Raw genomic sequence first — 13,426 nt, 5'->3', positions numbered from 1 at the left:
AAAAGCTAAAAGCTTCCCCCTCTGCAGCTCCTGGGCTGCATTCTAGGAAGGTCCCTGTTATTATTGTGCCCCATGTGAGACCAAAATAAAGCCTTTATAAAGTTCTACCTTTTTGTATGCAGCTTCTGTAAATCTGTCACGGGGGCGGGCTCTCTGCCGTCCGTTATTTTGCCCCCTGGTCCTGTACGCCGCCCCCATCGCTCCTTTCCATATCTGATGCACCGCCCACTGCTCCAGCCATCCCCACGCATGCCCAGTGCCAGTCTCACAGGACTGAGCAGTGTGACCGCTGGTGACGTGTGCGCAGGCAAGTGATTATGGACGGGACTGTGACTGTTATCAGCAAGTACCCGGCCATAATCTCGTGAGCGCGCAAACCTCTCCAGCATTCACACTGAGCTCAGTGTAGATGCTAGACTGTATGGGCTGCTTCCAGGGATGACGTCCCTTTGTCATGTGATAGTATTTCGAACACGCCCCTATCACATGACAAAGGGACGTCATCCCTGGAAGCAGCCCATACAGTCTAGCATCTACACTGAGCTCAGTGTGAATGCTGGAGAGGTTTGCGCGCTCACGAGATTATGGCCGGGTACTTGCTGATAACAGTCACAGTCCCGTCCATAATCACTTGCCTGCGCACACGTCACCAGCGGTCACACTGCTCAGTCCTGTGAGACTGGCACTGGGCATGCGTGGGGATGGCTGGAGCAGTGGGCGGTGCATCAGATATGGAAAGGAGCGATGGGGGCGGCGTACAGGACCAGGGGGCAAAATAACGGACGGCAGAGAGCCCGCCCCCGTGTCAGATTTACAGAAGCTGCATACAAAAAGGTAGCACTTTATAAAGGCTTTATTTTGGTCTCACATGGGGCACAATAATAACAGGGACCTTCCTAGAATGCAGCCCAGGAGCTGCAGAGGGGGAATCTTTTAGCTTTTGGGCGAAATTTCTGATGACAGGTTCCCTTTAAACCCTTAAAGACTTGCACATTTTAGACATTTTTTTTTTTTTAATTATTATTTGTCACAGTCAAGAAGCCATAGTATTCTTATGATTGTGAGACCTAGTTTTCTTTGGGATAGAGTTGTATTTGTCATTGGCAGCATTTTAGGGTATATATAACTTATTACCTAACTTATTAATGCTTTATGGGGAGAAATAAATAATAAATAATAATAAAACAACAACAACAACAACAACAACAACAACAACAACAACATTACATTTTCTGCTATTCATGTGCAGTATGGCAATACTCAAGGGTAAATTTATATTGTTTTTTTCTGTGACAAGATGTGGTTTTCAGTGATACTGTTTTGTGGAACATCAGACTTTTTGACCACTTTTTATTACACTTTTGAGAAGATAAAGATGGAATGTACAAAAGAAAAATTCTTTAATTTATTTTTCACTATTCAAAGTAGGACATTGACTTTATTCTACAGGTCAGGAGATGTATATACATAGATCATGTTTTTTTTCTGCTTCCCCATATTACAACATTACTGGTTTTCTTTCCAATGAAGAGCGTTGTGCAATGGTTTATTTTCTGCAGAATAGGTGACATTTCCAGGGGTGTTATTTTTGGGTACATATGTCTTGATCACTTTTTAATCCATTCGATGTGAGGCTGAATGAGCAGAAGTCGAGCAATTCTGAGCTTTATATTTTTTTTTCTTCTTATGGCTATCACTATAGGGGCCAAATTATTTTAATAAAATTGCAGTTTTATAGGAAGTCCATATCATTAGTGAGCCTCAACTTATAATATATATTTTTTTTTTTTTACAACCTTTGCATTAAAAAAAAAAAAAAAAAAAAAAAAAAAAAAAATCAGCTTAAAACTTTTTTATTTTTACATCATGTTCTAAAAGCCATCATGTATTTGTGTACAGAGCTGTATGGGGTGTCTGGGGGGCGGGGGGGGTTGCAACAAGCAGCAGTACTTATTGGTACCATTTTTTTTAATACATTAAATGGGAGGTTCACCCATATTTATTATTTGGTAGATCGATATTCTGTTGAGAAACAATGTTACTCTCAAATACCTTATGTTGGCAATAGTGCCTGTGAGAGGCGCTATTGTGGACCGCTGCTCCCCCGCTCTGTGACCCCCGGACTCCATGACCTCTGATATCCGGTGAGGTCACGTCAAGTTCCTGTTGACCTAACATCACCGCGGATGGCTCCTGTCTTCCCGAGTCACTGGGCTGTGGGCGACATTTCCCCGCTCGTCACAGCCCAGCATGTCTACTGCTTGCAGCGCTTTTCTGTCAGGGAGGAGGGAGCTGATGTGCGACGCTGCGCTGAGCGGTGAAAATCCGCCCACAGCCCATCACTCACGGACACTGCGGCCGCCCCAGTGACGTCAGCTCAACAGGAACTTGACGTGACATCACCGGATCCCCGCTGTCACGGAGCCTGGGGGTCAGGCATGGGGAACAGCGGTCTGCAATAGCGCATCTCACAGGCACTATTGCCAACATAAGGTATTTTAGAAAAACAGTTTCTTAACATAATATCGATCTACCAAATAATATGGGTGAACCTCCCTTTTAAACTTTTTAATCCATTTTTATTTTTTGTAAGGCTTAAAAAAAAAATGGCAATTTGGGATTTTTTATTTTTCTTTCAGTGTTCACAGTTCAAAGATAAATAATGATCGTATTCTAGAACGTGTCATTGCGGATGTAGTGATAACAAATGTGACCATTTCTTAGCTACTCCCCCCCCCCCCCCCCCAACATGATAACATATGAAGTGTTGGGCTACATGCCCACAATCCAGACATGCTGTGCCCTGGACGCAACATGTCCTCCCGTATGAGGCCATGAGTGTTTTCCGCAGGAGACCGCAGCTGCCTGTGCCCATGATTAGTGTTTCGGACGCTTTGGTCTCTCTGTTCTCCCTGCAGAGGACACTCGTAGCTCCGCAGCAATTTAATGACATGCTGCGGCTCGTGAAGCCTCACCGCATATCAGTTTACGCTGCGGAGAGAAGAAGAACAGTGAGCATGGGATTTCTAGAAATCCATTCACTGTTCAACGCAGCGTTTTGGATGCAGCAATAACACTCTGCGTCCAAAATGCTGTGAACCCCGATTGTGGACACACAGCCTTAAAATACTGGTCAAGAACACCGGTCCTGGCAGTTACAGCTGCCTAAGTGACCTGTGCTCATGATAGATACGTACATCATATAAGTTATAACGCTAACTAAAAGAAAATATAGTGTTTCTTAATTAAAGGGTTTAATTTAAAGTGTCGACTGGGTCAAACACCTGATCCTCCTTGGCAGTGCCAGGAAACTGCTGGGGAAGTGGCAACCATCCAAAAATTTTCCATGCATTGGGGAAAGTATCTACCATGTACCGGTTTCTTCTCCAGGATCAGTCTCCGCTCCCTTCTACTATGGTCGCCATCCTTTGCTGTGCTCCACCACAAGTCTCACCTTAAATAACATCCCCCCAGAGCCTGTTACGGCCACTTTGACACAAGTCTGCGTCTGAGTAGTGATACTGCTATGCATTCAGTTGCCATCTGAGTCCAGTTTACCTTCAATTTTCTTTTGTTGCCATTATCCCCTCAGATGCCGATGGTTTCTACAGTCTGCATCTATTGTCCCACATGACGTGCTGGTTAACCCATCAGTTGCTGTAAGCATTATAAACGGTTCCTTGAGACTGTTCAAATAAGGCTGGGGCCACACGGGGCACTACTGCGATGCTCGCATGAGACTCGGCTCACGCTGGCAGCACAGCAGGAGCCGAGTGTCATACGAGTGTGCTTGCATCTGAGCTCTGATCATGTGAGCAGACCTCAGCTGCGGGGGGCGGGCCGGCACGGAGGAGGGGAGGGAGGGATTTCTCTCCCTCTCTCCTCTGTAGCCGGCTATTGCCATTCTCGCACTGCACTAGCGGTACACCGGTGTACCGCGAGTGCAGTGCGATTTTTCTCTCGCCCCATTCACTTGAATGGGTGCGAGAGAAAGAGTCTCGCATTACACTTGTAGCATGCTGAGATTGTTTTCTCGGTCAGATTAGGGCTGAGAAAATAATCGCTCATGTGTGCTGACACACAGGCTAGAATTGGTCCGAGTGGAATGTGATGTTTTATCGCACTCCACTCGCACTGATTTTCTCGCCATGTGGCTTAGGCCTTACACTACAATCTGCTGTGGATTCTATAACAGACATCTAGCTTTTGCTGTAGACCCACGAATATCTTCATCTACTCTTCTGTTCTGTGGCTTCTAGTGTGTCCAGCCGTGCTCATTCGTCTGCAGACCAGCATAGTCTGTTCACTGGGTCCTTGCTGTTCCACGTGGTTTCTAACTTGCTGTGCCAACTCCATGCATTTGTGTGTCCAATATGAAATGAATCCATCCGATCAAGTGAACCCTAACAGCAGAATTACACGACGGCCATTGAGATGCATGCCCATTCATGTAAATCATGGGCAGCTTGAGAGTTATTCTCATCTTCAGATGGGAAAGGTGTGTATTTTTATAAGCACTATTCAAACCCCTTTACTTTTTATTAAAAAGGTGCCACTAGTCTTATAATACAATTTTATTTTGTTTTATTGTTACTTATTGCCTAGGCTAGGGTAATGGCCACTGCTGCAGACTAGCATTAATGGCTTCACATGTACAGGGCTTACAAGCCCTTCTTTATTGAGCATGTAAGCCCTGTGTAGAGGCAGACATAAAATCAGGCAGTTACCGTAACATCTGATTCTGGCCAGCTTCAGCCATACTGTACTTATGATGTGGCAGAGACCAAAGTAACTCATATCAGCATCAGGAGAGCACAATTCAGGCTACCAACACAACAATGCTGCTAGCCGCAAGTGTCAATCAAGAAGGAACACTCACTTCCCCACAACAAACAGGAATCCGGGAGGCTGGGGAGCGGTACACTCCTGAAGAAGGGGCAGTAATAGACTCTTTACACAATGTCACTAAGGTCAGAGTCACACTTACGATTCTCGCATCGGTATCACCCGGCACAGCCGCACACTCTCCTGACAGGAGCGGGTCGGCTGCATGTATTTCTATGCAGCTGAGATGCTCCTGTCAGGAGAGAGTGCAGCTGTGCCTGGTGATACCGATGCGAGACTTGCGCGGGTCACCACAAATGTGACTCCGGCCTGATGCAGAGCAACTGCCCATTCTAGCTCAGAGTTGGAGCCCATGAGAAACCTCTCCCCCTTTATGATGTCCATATGGCCCAACATGGCGCATGAACAGAGGCTTTTTTTTTATTAGACAACGTCTTTACCTTCCTACATACTCGTAAGTATTAGGAGCATTTTTCTTACAGTCACAAAGCTTTGGCAACTCTTCTCTTTTAAAATAAAGTCTTTAACTTACATCACGAGGCACACACTATTTTTGCATCAAATTATGCATGACTAAAGACCTGAAAAAAAGAGAAGTGGTGAAATAATATAGCCCCTAAGGGTTACTTAAAAGTGAGGCTCAACATTTTATAGATTTTCACAGATGCACCACTGACAACAATGTTTGCGTATGCTGAAAGAAGTTTGGCATTCAGCCACATGTAATTGGGCCATTAACATGACAAACTGGCCACACCCAATGGCATGTCATCACGTCTCCGGGGCTCTCAACTAACCAGATCCATAAGAGCAGAGTGCTGAACTGTGCTAGACTGTGGCGTATGCAGAAATGTTCACGTTTGCCCTTTGGAAGGATTAGGGCCGACTGTGGGCCTCACGGAGCAGACTAGTGTTCGAAGAGTAAAAAGAAGTTATTTAATATATTTACGATCCTGCTCATTACTCGATGGGAATCCATCTTACAAATCAGAGCATGACAGCCTCAGCTAACCCCATTACCATTTTCTAAAGGGCATATTAATTCCACGATATCCTCCTATGTAGAATTCATTTGTGGGGTTAACATTCCGGCACAAGGCTACATTCCTCGGGGTTAGCTCCAGCCTGGAGACAGGCATTAAGTGAAAGAAAATGCGAGGTCTCTGGAACCGGCCCCGGCACAGATGTGCAGGAGGAAATGGAAGTCAAGCGCTCGGCATAAACAGCAGGGCAGCCCTGATAAGCAACTGTTTTGCATCAAACCCAAAGAAGAGAAAGAACTGATCTGGAATGGTCTGGACATTTTCCAAACAAATTACTAAAATACAGAAATGCCTGCTGGGGTAAGCTATTAGTTTCTGTTGATCCCGATTAAAATTGAAGTCCTGCGCCTCATTTAGCATGTAAATGAGTTTACTGGAAAATGTGTAAACATGAAGAATAAATACTTAAACACTTCACAGAGTTCTTAGAGAAAAAGCAATATCAAATATGTAAAAGGAGCGGTTATACAGCAGAAAAACACTGAAGAAACAGAGCCACTCATATCCATGGAGTGTGAAAGAAAGCCGGCATGTCTCCTAATCTCACACAACCCCTTCAGATAGGGTCTCATTGTAGGAAGCTACATGTGTGCCATATGGTGCCAATAGCTGCTCCCCCATATACACAAGCGTGCACGTGCTCTCAATACCGGAGAGGATTATATTGCTGCCTCACATCTTCGGTGGTGGCTTATCTCCTATAGGAATAACGGATGGCTCAGGTATGTTCCAATCACACATGCCGTCTCGTTCTTACCTCCATCCTAACATCTGCCATCTGGGGGACAGGCGTGGAGACACCCCAATACACAGACACTTGCAAGGTCGCTTTAAGAATTGGCTGTAAGGCCAAGTTATTACAATATGCATGGCCACCTCTATGGTTAATGTGAGGACTTCAGACATTTGGGGACTTTACAATTACAGATAATGGAGGAAGTGATTGCACACAGGCCGGTATAGAGGTCCTGTGCAAGCGCACTACAATACTTTGATCTGTCCTGAGCAGGGCAGATCAAAGTGCGCCTGCGCAGGATCTCAGTGCCAGCGAGTGTGTATGACATAGGATGCGTCACGCACACCGGCTTCAGAAGAAGAACAAAGATGGCCAATAAAGGAGGCGCCAGTCCCAGAGAACGGAGACGCCCATTTGACCCGTCTGCACCGGAGCAACCTTCTAGGTGAGTATTATAAAATCATTTTTACATTCTACACAGCGGCCTGGGCTCTTATATACAGCATGCTAGAATGCTGTATATAAGAGCCTACTGGTGGTGGCCTCAGCTTATAGGCCCCAAATCTGGTGACAGGTTCCCTTTAATGTGTATGACCACAGGAGACCACAGGTTATTTGCAGATTTTGCTAAAACTCACTCCCAACTTACCACATAGATGGGGATATCAGAAAAAAAGCCCACCCATACGCAATACTTGTCCTTCATTGGACAGCTACAGCCCCATAACAGGTACTGTCAGCTGAGTGCTCCTGTGTTCTCTGTGTGGGAGTCGCTGGTAGACTGTTCTGGCGATGGTTTATCTCCTGGGCAACAAACCAGGTTGTCATTCCAAGATTGGACATGCCACATCCTTCTCTCCTCCTGTGCTGGGAGAGTAGGGAGGCCTCCATACACAGTAAACTGCTGGCCCAACTCTCTGATACCAGCGGGTTTGGCTGAGAACAGTCTTATGGGGGCCTTAACCCCTGGCAGCAGCTTAACCAAGGGACTGGACATTTGAATTCAAACTTTTTGATCCTTCCCCTACATCTCTCATGGGAGAGTCAGGAAGCCGCCAAAAATGGCCATCCAGCTTCATAGGAATTCCTGGGTTTGGGTGACTATTCTGAATTGTAGGTCAGCTAATGGTCTGCAGATAAGGCTCTCACGTGTATGGCCAGAGTTACCTCTTATCCTGTATATAAACACATTCAGACGCTCCCCGCTGCTGCAGCCCCTGAGGGAGCAAATCTCTACTGTGAGACTTGAAACAAAAAAAAAAAAAAAAACATAATGAGGACTTTCCTTTTAGTGCAATATGATGATGGGGACAGTTATTACTGTGGAGAACATTAGTTTTATGCGGTGATTAAACAGAAAGTATCTTTGCAGTATTCGGTTGAGGTGCTCTTGGCAGCGCATATATCTGGGGAGCGCAGGCTGTCTGCGGGTCACAATCATTTATTTATTGCATTGTGGAGCAGCTGGAAAACTTTATCTGATGTCTCAGTTCTGTAGTGGGAAAAAAAAAATGCAAAGAAAGACAAATCCTCCTCAAAAAGAGTCCTCCAATAGTAATCAATACTAACGGATGTATGTTATACAGTAAATGTGGGGGGGGGGGGCGGCAAAAATAGCAGATGGCTTGCTAAAACTTGGCGATAACATGAAATACGCAATACATAAAACATATTTTGCCTATACAATAAATATGCCCAAGGACTCACGTCTGAATACTAATAGCGCGCTCCACGTACAGTACAGACCAAAAGTTTGGACACACCTTCTCATCTCTAGAACAACTGTTAAGAGGAGACTTTGTGCAGCAGCCTTCATGGTAAAATAGCTGCTAGGAAACCACTGCTAAGGACAGGCAACAAGCAGAAGAGACTTGTTTGGGCTAAAGAACACAAGGAATGGACATTAGACCAGTGGAAATCTGTGCTTTGGTCTGATGAGTCCAAATTTGAGATCTTTGGATCCACCACCGTGTCTTTGTAAAAAAAAGGTGAACGGATGGACTCTACACGCCTGGTTCCCACCGTGAAGCATGGAGTAGGAGGTGTGATGGTGTGGGGGTGCTTTGCTGGTGACACTGTTGGGGATTTATTCAAAATTGAAGACATACTGAACCAGCATGGCTACCACAGCATCTTACCGCGGCATGGTATTCCATCCAGTTTGCGTTTAGTTGGACCATCATTTATTTTTCAACAGGACAATGACCTCAAACACACCTCCAGGCTGTGTAAGGGCTATTTGACTAAGAAGGAGAGTGATGGGATGCTACGCCAGATGACCTGGTCTCCACAGTCACCAGACCTGAACCCAATCGAGATGGTTTGGGGTGAGCTGGATCGCAGAGTGAAAGCAAAAAGGGCCAACAAGTGCTGAGCATCTCTGGGAACTCCTTCAAGACTGTTGGTAAACCATTTCCGGTGACTACCTCTTGAAGCTCATCAAGAGAATGCCAAGAGTGTGGAAAGCAGTAATGAAAGCAAAAGGTGGCTACTTTGAAGAACCTAGAATATAAGACATTTTCAGTTGTTTCACACTTTAAGTATTTCATTCCACATGTTTTAATTCATAGTTTTGATGCCTTCAATGTGAATCTACAATTTTTAGAGTCATGAAAATAAAGAAAACTCTTTGAATGAGAAGGTGTGTCCAAACTTTTGGTCTGTACTGTATAGACGGCAGCGCTGGAGAGGAAGCTGTTAACACCCTTTGTTCTATCGGCAGCACAGGATTTGCATGCTGAAGCATTTGCTTATTTCCAGCCACAGGTAAACTAATCCCCTCCGTGAGCAGCATTCTGGCAGCACAGTGGAGGGATTAGGGAACTGGATTGTCTGATTGCATGAAATATGCTCCAGAACGTCTGATGAGATTTACACCTTCCAAATAATCTCATAACTCATGTCATTTGCTGCCTCATTAGAGCCATGAAGCAGGTAACCATACCTCCAATGCATCAGTATTAACAATTACCGCTGTCGTACGCACGAAATGCAGCTGGAGGTCTGGATAGAAAAGACAGAGATATAATCAGTTTGCTTACATACTTTTCATTCTTTATTAACCACATCCATAAACCCAAGAATCTCCATCGTTTACACCTAGAATGGTCAGAGGAGAACACTACATCAAAAACATCCTCCAAAACATTGTCATCCTCATCTGTTAAAGGGCATGATGGATGTTATAAAAAAGGGTCTACTTTCAAGGAACTATGGTCTGATATTCAATTCTGCAAAAATTCTGTCTGACAACCAATGAGACATTAATTATATAGTCAAGAATAGCCTGGGTTGCCAAGCGGCTGGAAAAAAAAAAGCAGTGTCCGTGAGATGTGAATAGTTAATTTTTATGTTGTATTCAATGTACTGTAAGGGTACTTTCACACTTGCGTTCAGCGCAGTCCGTCAGTATGGAGAATAGCGCAGTCCGTCAGTATGGAGAATAGCGCAGTCCATTAATGCACTGTGCTATTCTCCACAGACTTGTATGGACGACGCACTGTAACACAAGTGTCAGCATCCGCTGGACGACGCAGCGTTGTTATTTTGACGCTGTGTCGGGCGGAAGGAACACAGCATGTAACGTTTTTTGAGCAGCGCAATCCGTAGGATTTCACTGCACATGCTCTTTTTTAACAAAAAAAAAAAAAAACAAAAACTTTATTTTGTCTCTCGGTGGCCGAGCGATCAGCTGAGCGCCCGCCCGCCGGCATGTGAGAGCGCTCAGCTGAGCGAGCAGCCGCCGGCTATTGAGAGCGATCGGCTGAGCGCCCGCCCGCCGGCATGTGAGAGCGATCAGCTGAGCGCCCGCCCGCCGGCATGTGAGAGCGCTCAGCTGAGCGAGCAGCCGCCGGCTGTTGAGAGTGATCAGCTGATCGTTCACAATAGTCTGCTGCCGGTAAAACTGTAAAGAAGAAAAAAAAAAAAATAAATAAAAAAAAAAGGTTTCCGTTTTGTACGATCCGTAGCATCCGTTGTGCCATTATATGCAACACATCCGTTGCATCCGTCACACAACACAATGCTACGGAAGCCGTCCAACGCAAGTGTGAAAGTAGCCTTAGTGAAAGATCAAAGGTTTATCCCATTCTGAAAACAGCTGGCAGATCACTGGGTAGTCCATCACTTTATGAGTGGAGATCATCCAACTCCTCCTGAAATCGAAGGCGTACAACATTCACTTTAGGCCTCATTCACACGTCCGTATATCACATGCGTCCTCTGCGCTTGTCATAGATAGACCACATACCCCTTATAGGTTTTGTAGACCAAAAGTCAAAAAACATAATGGACATCCCTCTTTTTCCCCTTTTCAAATTTGCAAATCAAACTCACCCATTTTATTTACAACAAGAAGAACCGATGTTACACTCACGGTGAAAATAATGGACAAGGACCAAAATTAGATGAAGGTTGCATGCGGCAGCACAAGGATGAAAAGTAATATTTTTTTTTCTGTGGGCAAGTAAAATACCAAGTTTCTGTGAGAGGTCTTACGATTTCTCTTTGCACAGTTCTGCCCTTCTACTCATTGGCAGGAAAAACTACACACAAAGCTTGGACGGGCCTCACTGCAGATATTTTATAAAGAGGGAATAATACTTTAAAGGGGTATTCTCATCTCCAAGATCCCATCCTAATATGGAGCAGGTGTAATAAATAAATAATAATAATATTAATAGCAAACACCTCCAATTAGAAATGTTGTATAGTTCTCCTAATATAGCCATGCCTCTTACCTCTTGTGCAGGGCATTGCAGCTGAAGGTCGAACGGTCACTGTATCTACGGCTACGACCACACATACAGTGACCGTTCGGCCTCGGCTCCACCTGCACATAGCTTCCAATGAGAGAGCATAATGACCCTCTGCTGCGGGTGTCAGCCAAAAGGTCATACGACTGTGATCCGATCTTGCTATTGGATCACAGCTGCAGAAAACAGGGAGGGGAGCACTTTCTCCCCCATCTCCTCCGCGGCCTGACTTTGCGTATATTGCACTGCGGTCGGATGACACGCACCCGTAGACTTGTATGGGTGCGTGTGAGCAGAGACTTGCTGTCAAACTCAGCATGCAGCGATTCATTTCTCATGCGAACATGGCACGAGAAATCAATCACAGATGGACACTGCCCCATAGTTTTGCACTAGTGCAAGTGCAATCTACTGTTTTATCAGATTGCACTTGGCTAGGTTAATCACAAGTGGAACTGAGCCCTTAGTTAGATGCTCATGGTCATAACCATGGATACCCAAGGTCCTGCAATGCCCTGGGCATGAGGTACGCGACATAGCTAATCAAAAGAATGCTAATAAGTAGTAGGTGTAATACAAATATTGGGATAGCATCTTGGAGATGGGAACACCCATTTAAGGGTAACCTAGCAGAAGATTCACGCTGCTGGAACTATGGCCAGCTTGATTCACACACTAGCTTTGTCAAGGGGAGCGGGTCAGGTAGAAGCTGCCGGGGACTTGTCTGAAGTGACAGGCTCTACATGTGTATAGTGAGACCTGTCATTCAAGGGGAGCAGCTGCCAGTGACCAGCATCTTGGACTGGTCACATAAGCCACATGGTCACAAGAACGCTTTAAAACCGTGTGCTCTCTGGCTGAAATGAGTCAGTGGTCAGACTAAAAGATATTCAAAATTGCTAAAGTATTAACGCATGAAATGGGACAATAGGGTGGAACGCTAACACAAAGAAGAAAGCACTGACAAGTATTTAATTTTTATCAGTTTCCAAAAAAAAAATGGAAAAAAAAATTGCTGATCTTGAAGGAACCGGATAGGCTTCTGAATAAGGTAAGCCCATAAGGGGCAAACAAGCCATAAATCCAAGCGGACAGCTCTAAGGCTCGATCCATGAACAGTACTTTCCCCCACAGCACACTTTGTGCTTTCCTAAGCCTCAGTAATGCGGATAAACCCAATTCACGTAGACGTTATAGATAACATAGGCAGAACAGAACACATCCGCACAGTAGTCATAAGACAGATGAAGTTACACATAAGCATAGGAGATTGCGGTTCTGTGCTCCGGCTTGTCAAAATTGGAGGAGACTTTTTTCTTTTGAGGCCTGCCTTTAAATCATCTCTTTCCATTATGCAGAAGTGACACTTAAGACAAGTTTATTTGATGAGCCGCATTGTGCTGCCAACTAAGATCCATCAAACCTGGACACCTCCGGTGAATACAGATTGCAGTGGAACTTTTGGATGTCTCTCGAAGAGGTAATGCAGCCTGTTAGTTTGAGAATCTAAATCCATTAGCCTGAGAATTACCTGCCACAACCCGAGGAGGAGACGCCTGTATATATCCGGAGAATATAAACGATGAGAAAAGGAACGAAAAACTCCAGAAAAATGTGTGAACTATGCAAGGACAAGGGAAAAATGATCCAGTCCAAACAAATGGATAAAAAAGGAGCAATCTGTCCTGAAGATCACTAGTAAACACATTATAGAATAGGAGTGCTGTGACCTCCCTGCTAACAGTCTAACCTCTCCAGTTTGTCCTTAAGGCTGGGGCTACACGGGGCACTACTGCGATCCTCGCATGACACTCGGCTCATGTTGGCAGCACAGCAGGAGCTGAGTGTCATGCGAGTGTCACTGAGACTGAGGTCCGATCGGACCACAGCTGCGGGGGGCGGGCCGGTGCTGAGGAGGAGCGGGTCGGCAAAGAGGAGGGGAGGGCCGATGCTGCAGAGGGGAGGGAGGGATTTCTCTCCCTCTCTCCTCCGTTGCTGGCTATTGCCATTCTCGCCCTGCACTTGCAGGACACCGGTGTACTGCGAGT

At 45.3% G+C, this 13,426-nt stretch overlaps 1 protein-coding gene across 1 annotated transcript in view; it reads right to left on the bottom strand.

The window, feature by feature from the left end:
- Positions 1–13,426, bottom strand: part of FURIN (furin, paired basic amino acid cleaving enzyme) — a 267,831-nt gene that overhangs the window by 173,833 nt on the left and 80,572 nt on the right. The gene's annotated exons all lie outside the window — the stretch shown is intronic.

This window comes from Anomaloglossus baeobatrachus, chromosome 4 (genome assembly GCF_048569485.1).
Source record: "Anomaloglossus baeobatrachus isolate aAnoBae1 chromosome 4, aAnoBae1.hap1, whole genome shotgun sequence".
NCBI lineage: Eukaryota > Metazoa > Chordata > Amphibia > Anura > Aromobatidae > Anomaloglossus > Anomaloglossus baeobatrachus.
Note: the sequence above shows the minus strand (reverse complement) of the source record. Positions and strands in the feature narration are given on the sequence as shown.